Source organism: Phyllostomus discolor, chromosome 4 (assembly GCF_004126475.2).
Source record: "Phyllostomus discolor isolate MPI-MPIP mPhyDis1 chromosome 4, mPhyDis1.pri.v3, whole genome shotgun sequence".
Lineage (NCBI taxonomy): Eukaryota > Metazoa > Chordata > Mammalia > Chiroptera > Phyllostomidae > Phyllostomus > Phyllostomus discolor.
Genome location: NC_040906.2, coordinates 47,866,932 through 47,875,426, shown reverse-complemented (window position 1 = coordinate 47,875,426; position 8,495 = coordinate 47,866,932). Strand labels below are relative to the sequence as shown.

Genomic DNA, 8,495 nt, shown 5'->3' with positions numbered 1-8,495 from the left:
AAACAAAAAAAGTTTTAAAAAAGGTTTTATTTATTTACTTTTAGAGAGAAGGGAAGGGAGAGAAAACAGAGGTGGACAAACAATGTGTAGTTGCCTCTTGCATGCCCCCCACTGGGGACCTGGCCCACAACCCAGGCATGTGCCCTGACCAGGAATCAAACCAGTGACCTTTTTGTTTGCATGCTGGCAATCAATCCACTAAGCGACACCTCAGGACTTTTTTTTAACTCCCCAATACTTTCCAATACAAAGTCAAGGTTAAGACTCTTGAAAGGAGGAATTGGAGAATAGAAAAATCTTTGAAATTTCCATCCAGCTCCAAAATTGTATAACCTAGCTATTTTTTTTCATGCGCCAGAGAAAAGCAGTCTTCTTTTTGTGCCTAGTGCAGCAATGGCTCTGGGTCCCAAGAAGCATCTGAAATGTGTAGCACTTCCAAAGCATTGGCTGCTGGATAAACTGAGCAGTGTGTTTGCTCCTTGTCCACCCACTGGTTTCTATGAGCTGAGAGAATGTCTCCCTCTCATTATTTTCCTAAGGAACAGACTTAAGTATGCACTAACAGAAGATGAAGTAAAGAAGATCTGCATATAGCAGTTCATCAAGATTGATGACAAAGTCCAAACTGCTATAACATATCCTGCTGGTTTTATGGACTTCATCAGCATTGACAAGACTGTAGAAAATTTCCATCTAATATACAACACCATGGGGGTGACTTTGCTGTTCATCATTTCACAACTAAGGAGGCCAAGTACAAGTTGTGCGAAGTGAAAAAGATCTTTGTGGGCATAAAAGGAATCCCTCATCTGGTGACTTGTGATATACACACCATCTATTACTCATCATGGTGTACAACACCATTCAGGTTGATCTGGAGACTGGCAAGATTACCAATTTCATTGACTTTCACGCTGGTAACCTGCATATGGGGCCCAGAGATACTAATCTGGGAAGAACTGGTGTGATCACCAACAGTAAGAGACACCCTAGTTCTTTTGATGTGGGTCATGTGATAGATGCCAATGGTAACACCTTTGCCACTTGGCTCTTCAGCATTTTCATTATTGGTAAAGGCAACAAGACATGGACTTCTCTTCCCTGAGGAAAAGATATCCACTTTGCCATTGCTGAAGACAGAGACAAGACTGGTGTCCAAACAGAGCAGCAGGTTAACTGATCTCCAGGTGAATAATGGAAAGAGTCTTCATATTTAGTTAAAGATAATAGAGCATAAATAAATAAATTATTGTGTTATCTGATACCCAGAAACATTATCATTCCTTTCATAAATACTTATTGTATGCTATGTTCCAGGCATTCCACTTGGCAATAGAGATAACAAAAGAAGTTCTGCATTCTAGATAAAGGTTGGTGGGTGGAAGGAATAGTATTCAGTCTCAATTCAAGGGAAGAAATGAGATGGTCAGTTCACCTTAGAAGAGGGGAAAGAGATCTGAAGAGGAAATAACTTGAGCCAGTCTTCAAGGATAATTTTATACTTACTAAAGGTAAGGCACAGGGAGTGGAAAGTTAAAAAAAAGGAATGGAAAGGAAAGACATCTCCATTTGCAGTTGTCCAGCACCCTGGTGTCTAACATTTACATATAAAGTTATTGATGTAATTAATGGAACCTCTATTTGGTTAGTTCTTTGACATCAATGAGAATCACTTTCCTAAAAGGGCTTGACTTATTAAAAAAGAAATAGCTCAAAAGGACAGTGATAATACAACTCAATTAACAACAGGAGCCACTATTTATGATATTCGTGAGTTTGGTGAGTTCTGGTCACACAAGCAAGCTGCCTCAGGATATTCAAGGTATATAGTGTGGCAGGTCATCTGGATTTGTTAAGTGTGGTCCTGGGTTAAAATGAGGATCAATGAATGGAAGCCATAGAAAAGACAGATTTCAACTCAACCAGGGAAATAGCTACTGAAGAGACCATACTAAAATGGACAAAATGACTGCTGGACAAAGAAAGTTTTCCAGTTTTTAACCATTTAAATACTTAATACTTTTAATACTTTCCTTTGTAATAGACAGGTCTTACCCCAAACTACTTAAAAACTAAGAACAAGAGGCCAAGGCAGAATTTAAAGAAGTCTGATTCTTGAAGAGTTTGTTACTCCTCACACCCACAGAGATACCTCTGTTTCCTACAAGACCAATAAACAAAAAAGAAGAGAGGAAGATAGAAGTTCCTGAGTTGTAGGTAAATGCAACCTTAAGCAACTCAAATGTGTTGAGTTCAATTGGAATGTGCTCAACAATACATACTGGGTTCCTCACAAAACTCTGAGACAAAAGTAGTACTTGAAGCTTCTGTGAGGTACAGTTTACTCAAGTTTAGAGTCTCCTCTTCTGATTGTGGAGTTAGTCTGGTGCCCGTTCCAGCTGGCATTCCCTATCTTGAGTGGTTCTTGTCCCCTGCCATTCATCTATGGATCTACCTACCCATTTGCTTTTTATTTTGAACCCCTTGCTTTGACAGATGGTTTTAACTTCACATTACAAATAATTTTCTCTCTGGGTACAATCTCAGTCCCTGACTTATGTTTAACATTTTAGGTAATAGCTTGCTCGCTGTTCATCTTAAGTAATTTACGGATATAAACCTACATTGTGTATGTGTATGTAAATACATATATGTTCTAATACAAATAACTTCCTGCTTCATTAATTTGACACATAACATCCTGAACAGGGGAGTAGAAAAGAGGAAGCCTCCAGTGAGCTGAGGATTATTGAAGAAGATCCTCCAAGTGTCAGGTGGGTAGTTAAATTAGATTACCTGGAATTGTTCTCCCAAATCTAAGAATCTGTGACTTCTGATAATTAACTTTAGTTGATAATCAGCCTTGAAATGGGACTATTTCCCATATCTGTCTTTCAGTCATGAGTTATAAATCGTCCTGGTTGGCTTAGTGAGATCAATGAGTTGATGGGAATGAAAGAGTCAAGACACAAATGATGTTGCTGATTGACTGTTCAGTTGCAGCAAGATTACAAAATTAGTCCTATAAGACATGGTCCTATGCTAAGAAAGTTTATCATCTAGTAAGGGAAACAAAGTCACTCTAGACCATTTTGGAACAATGGTGGTAAATAAAATGATTTTTAAAATGTGTACAAGGTATCATGGGACCACAGAGAAAGGCCACCCAGCCTATCTGAGGTAGGGTGCAGAATTTGGAAATCATCTGGATCAAGTGATTACTAAAATTGCTTTTAAAATAAAGGTAGATTTACACTGGCATGTAAAAACAGATATCAGCATTTTGGTGTTGTGTTGTGTGGGGAGGGGTATATTCTACTTTGGGAGAGAAACTTCAAGGATGGTGTTGATGAGAGATGACAAGTCACCAGGGGCCAAACCATAAAAGGTTTTAATGCTTAGAAAGGGCATCTGGGCTTTACTTTGTTGGAAGGAGGAAGCCATTGTTGGGTCTTAAGCAAGAGAATGACATGGTCAAATATATCTTTTAGATAACTTTCTCTGGCATGACTTTATAAAAAACTGATTTGGGGACACAAAATAGGAGACAGAGTAGTTAGGAGACTGTTGTAGTAATACAGAGAGGAGATGGTAGGGGCCTGAACATGGGTATTAGTAATTAGGGAAGAAAATGTAAAGTTGAGAAATATTATATGGTGAAATTGGAGGGCTCACCAGATGGTTGGTCATGGCAGATACTAAAGAGGGCCGATCAGGGACAACTTCCAGATATCAACCTAGAGTGTCACTTCTCCAGTGAAACCTTTCCTGGACACCATTTTAAACCCAGAACATCATCCTTGCCAGCATTCTCTACCCTCTTCCACCTACATCTTTTTTTATAGCTCTTGTAACATTTTATATCATTCCATTACCCTCTGTCTCTCCCTACTAGACTATATTTGGTTCTTCAGGGCAGGGATTTTTGTCTCTTTTGTTCACTGAAGTATCACCAATATCAGGAGCAGTGCCTGGAACCTCTTATGTACTCAATAAGTATCTAATGAGTAAACAAATTCATGATGGAGGTGCTGAGAAACTGAGAACAACAATACTGGAAGAGGAAGATATCTAGAGAAAAAGATGTCATATTCAGTTTAGGACTTCCTGGAGCACTCCCAAGAAGACTCTGTAGGAAAGATAAAGCTATGCAGAGTCTCCAAATGTTAGATCTGGACTTCCCGTCAAGATGGAGGTGTAGACAGGCACGCTTTGCCTTATGCACAACCATAAGAAGGATGACAACTAATTTCAAAATTAAAAATGCCCAAAACTGCAAGAAAATTGAACTATATTAAAGTCTAACAACCAAGCATTTAAAGAAGCTATATTCATCCAGACAGGCAGGATAGGTGGAGATGGGGAACTGGGGTGAAGAGGGCACAGTGTGGCAACAGCAAAGCAGTGGCTGTGAGACAGCAGAGGCAGCCATTCAAATGGGTGGTCCCACATTCATGTGGGGTAGATAAAAATCAGGGATACACCTTGTGAGCAAGAGATCCCAGCCCCAGGCCAAACCACGCAACTCAGGGTTCTAGTACTGGGAAAAACAAAGTCCCATAACTTCTGGGTGTAAAAACCAGCCCAGGTTGGGAGAATGGAAGAAACTTGGTTTCTCAGGAGAGCCCAGAACCTACACAAACCCACCCACTCTGGGAACCACAACCAGGGCAGCTGCTGGAGGAGTGTCAGTTGCATACAGGAAGTGAGTGAAGTGACTAGAAATGGGGCAAGTGTCAGGCAATCCCCCACAAGTCAGTCAGCTGCAGCATTGACCCCTCCCTAGCCCCTCCCCAAACATGGAGCCACAGAGCGGTGAAGCAGGTGGCCTGCTCTAGTGAATACTCAGGGTTCTGCCCCATACAACTTAACAGGTGTGCCAAGACAGGGAGTCAAAGCAGCTCTACCTAGTACACAGACACAGGAAGGCTGACAAATTGAGGAGACAAAGAAATAGGGCCCAAATGAAGGAGTAGAACACAATCTCAGAAAAGAACTAAGTGATGTGGAGATAGCTGACCTATCAGATGCAGAGTTCAAAACACTGGTGGTCAGAATGCTCAGAGATCTCACTGAATACAGCAAAAGCAAAAGGGAAGAAATGAAGGCTACACTAAGTGAAATAAAGAAAAATCCACAGGAAACCAACAGTGAACGGAAGGAAGCCAGGATTCAAATCAACGATTTGGACCATAAGGAAGAAATACATGTTTAACCAGTACAAAATGAAGAAACAAGAATTCAAAAAAATGAGAAGAGTTTAAGAAAACTCTGGGATGTCTCCAAGAGGGCCAACATCCGAATCCTAGGTATGCCAGAAGGAGAAGAGGAAGAGCAAGAAATTGAAAACTTATTTGAAAAAATAATGAAAGAAAATTTCCCTAATTTGGTCAAGGAAATAGACATACAAGTCCAGGAAGCACAAAGAATCCCAAACAAGTAGGACCCAAAGAAGATCATACCAAGACACATCATAATTAAAATGCCAAAGGTTAAAAATAAAGAGAGAATCTTAAAAGCAACAAGAGAAAGGCAGAGAGTTACCTACAGAGGAGTTCCCATGAGACTATTAGCTGATTTCTCAGAAGAAACTTTGCAGGCAAGAAGAGACTGGCAAGAAGTGTTCAAATTGATGAAAATCAAGGACCTATATCCAAGATTACTCTATCCAGCAAAGCTATCATTTAGAATGGAAGGACAGGTAAAGTGCTTTCCAGACAAGGTAAAGCTAAAGTTCATCATCACCAAACCCTTATTATATTAAATACTAAAGGGTCTTATTTTTAAAAAGATCAAAACTATGAACATTAAAATGACAACAAACACAACTATCAACAACTGAATCTAAAAGACAAAAACTAAGCAAACAACTAGAACAAGAACAGAATCATAGATATGGAACTCGTTTGGAGGATTATCGGCTGGGAGGGGGAAGGGGAAGAATGGAAGAAAAGGCATAGGGATTTAGAAGCATAATTGTGTAGGTAATTGTGTAGGAACAAAACTATATTTTGTTCCCCAAAATAGATGGGGAGGGATGTTAAGAACAGTATAGGAAATGGAGAAGCCAAAGAACATGTATGCATGACCCACGGAAGTGAACTAGGGGAGGGGAACTGCTGGAGGGAAGGTGGGTACTGGGTGGAGGGGTGCAAAGGATGCAAAATTGGGACAACTGTAATAGTATAACCAATAAAATATACTAAAAAAAGAATGTTTTATCTGACAGACACCCCAGAAACTGTGCTCTATACAATTCCTTCCTTTGTGGGGCGTGGCGGGGGGGGACAGGTCCAAAAAAGTAAAGTGCCTTGCCCAAAGCAAGACAAACACTAACTAGATACTAGCACAACTGCGCTGAACTCCCAGGCCTCCTGTTCCCAGCTCCATGCCTGTAGTGTGCATGCCTCACATTGTCTGGTTTCTGCTGATCCAAGAGAAGGCTAAAAATCACTTGCCTTTGACCTTTAGCTGGAACTTAACTAAATTATTAAATGACTGTTTTTGCAGGGCCCACTTGACCAGTTAGTTCAGGAAAGAACACTTTTGAGCACGAACAAAATCATGGCGAACTCTTCTTGGCTGAGGCTGCATTAGCAGCTGTGCTAAAACAATAGACATCTCTGACTGTCTGCCTCACACCAAGCAAGAGTTTGGCTGAATCACTCATGATTTCATTTTTATGTGATATTTTTAAATAGAGATTTAATTTACACACAGTGGAATGTACCCATGTTAAGTGCCCAGGTCAATGAATTTTGACAAACATATATACTCATGTAGCCACCAGATCTCTCTGGCCCTCGTCAGTCAAACCCCCTCCCATGGGTGCCACAGTTCTGATTTCTAGCTCCATTGATCAACTTTACCAGTTAGAGCACTTCCTGAAAAATTAAAAGCTATAGGATAGATTTTCCTGTGTCTGGCTCCTTTTGCTCATGAGTTTTAGCATCATGTCTGAAAGATTCAACCATGTTGTTGCTGTTAATCAGTAGTTTTTTTCCTTTATATTGCTAAGTAGTATCCCATTGTATGAATATACCACAATTTGTTTATCCATTCTCTACTAGTGGATATTTGGGTTATTTCTAATTTCGGGCTAGTTTGAATAAAGCTGCTATAAACATTCTTACTAATCTACTTATAATCATGTTTTCATATCTATTGGGTAAATACCTAAAAGTGAGATGACTGGGTCATCTTTATAACTTTATAAATAACTGCCAAATAGTTTTCCAAAGTGGTTTTATGATTTTTATACTCCCACCAGCAATATATAAGGTTTTATTTCCAATTGCTTCAGATCCTCACTAATAAAGGTGTTGTCAAGCCTTTTCATTTAGCCACAATACATTTTTGGTATCTGCTAACACTTTGGAACATTCTATTATTATGGAGAATTTCATACATTTATTAAAGTGTTAGAGGTACCCATAACCCAGCTTCAATAATTATCAACTCATGACCAACCTGGTTTTACTTCCATACCCATCTATCTCCTCCTTGGGATTTGAAGCCAGTCCCAGATCACATATTTTATCCATAAGTATTTCAGCATGTACCTCTAAAACACAAAAACTCCTTTTAAACTTAATATGCCATTACATTTATTTTTAAAACAGCCATGCCTTAATACCATTAAATATTCAGTCGATGTGCAAATTTCCAATCATCTCAACAACTTCATAAATTTTTTGTGCAGTTTGTATGCTCAAATCAGTATTTACATAAATATACATATTGCAATCAGTTGATATGTCTTATAGGTATCATTTAATTCAAAGGCTCACCCTCCTTGTCTTTTATTCTTTGCAATGTTTTTGTTAAATAAATTGGTTTGTCCTCTTAAGTTTCCAACAGAATAGATTTTGCTGATAAATTATTTAACATATTCCTCTGTCCTCTGATTTTCTGTAAATTGTTATTTGGATCTAGGAAATTAACCATATTCAGGTTCAATTTTTTTAGCTAAACTACCTTATACTTGGTATTGTGTTATTCCATCACAAGGCACATAATGTCTGCTGTCTCTTTTTTATGTCAGCACTGTTGATGTTCAATGCCTAGATCATTAATTCATTTTGGATTGCAAATGGTAATATTCCAATTCTATTTTGTCTCTATTTATGTGCTGAGATACTTCTATAAAGAGAAACTTTCTTCAACTACTAATTGGTTACCCTATGGTGCAGTTCATGTAAGAGAGGCAGAATAAATTCTTAATTCTTTTTATTTACCAAATTTTAAAATAACAAGCATTCTAGCATTCTTCACTAATGACCAATTAGTTTGGGGTATGGGGGTATCATTAGAATAAACTCATATACTTAAACATATTTGGTATGTTTCAATCCATTGCAGTTATTACCACTTTTGGTAATAATTTCTATGAATCGAAAAGTGCTTAGTCCATGACAAATAGCTTTGAAAAGCTCTCCTATGCTTCAAACTGTTTTTACTCTCAATTTCACATATAGCTGTCTTTTTTATTTAAG

At 38.6% G+C, this 8,495-nt stretch overlaps 1 pseudogene; it reads left to right on the top strand.

Annotated features, from left to right (window-relative positions):
- Positions 1–357: 357 nt before the first annotated feature.
- On the top strand, positions 358–1,180 carry LOC114494826 (annotated as a pseudogene).
- The last annotated feature ends 7,315 nt before the right edge of the window (positions 1,181–8,495 follow it).